General features: G+C 59.7%; 1 protein-coding gene across 1 annotated transcript in view; it reads left to right on the forward strand.

Moving 5' to 3' along the window:
• Positions 1-472, forward strand: part of LOC125482474 (coronin-1A-like) — a gene marked incomplete at its 3' end in the record, with an annotated part of 5703 nt that overhangs the window by 4308 nt on the left and 923 nt on the right. The gene's annotated exons all lie outside the window — the stretch shown is intronic.

The raw sequence follows: 472 nt of genomic DNA on the forward strand, positions 1-472 counted from the left end.
GTGGGGTGGGGGTGAGTTGGGGAGGGGGTTTTGGGAGTGAGGTGGGGTGGGGGTGAGTTGGGGAGGGGGTTTTGGGAGTGAGGTGGGGAGGGGGTGAGTTGGGGAGGGGGGTTTGGGGGGGAGGGGGGGGGGGGGGGAGTGGGGGAGGGGGGGTTTGGGGGGAGAGGGGGGTCTCTCTCTCTCTCTCTGACACTCTCTCTCACCCCCACCCCAGGCTGTGACAATGTGATCATTGTGTGGAACGTGAGTACAGCAGAGAAAGTGATTGTGATGGATAATGTGCACACAGACACCATCTACAGTGTCTGCTGGAACCACAATGGGAGCAGGATTCTCACCTCCTGTAAGGACAAGAAACTCCGAGTGATTGAACCTCGCAAAAACACCCTCATCATGGTTAGTGACGGAGGGAGGGAAGGGGCGGGATGGTGAGTGCAGCGAGGGGGTCTCCTCCTCGGAGGTTTTCCAAACG

This window comes from Rhincodon typus, unplaced genomic scaffold (genome assembly GCF_021869965.1).
Source record: "Rhincodon typus isolate 14 unplaced genomic scaffold, sRhiTyp1.1 hic_rhity00010873, whole genome shotgun sequence".
Classification (NCBI taxonomy): domain Eukaryota; kingdom Metazoa; phylum Chordata; class Chondrichthyes; order Orectolobiformes; family Rhincodontidae; genus Rhincodon; species Rhincodon typus.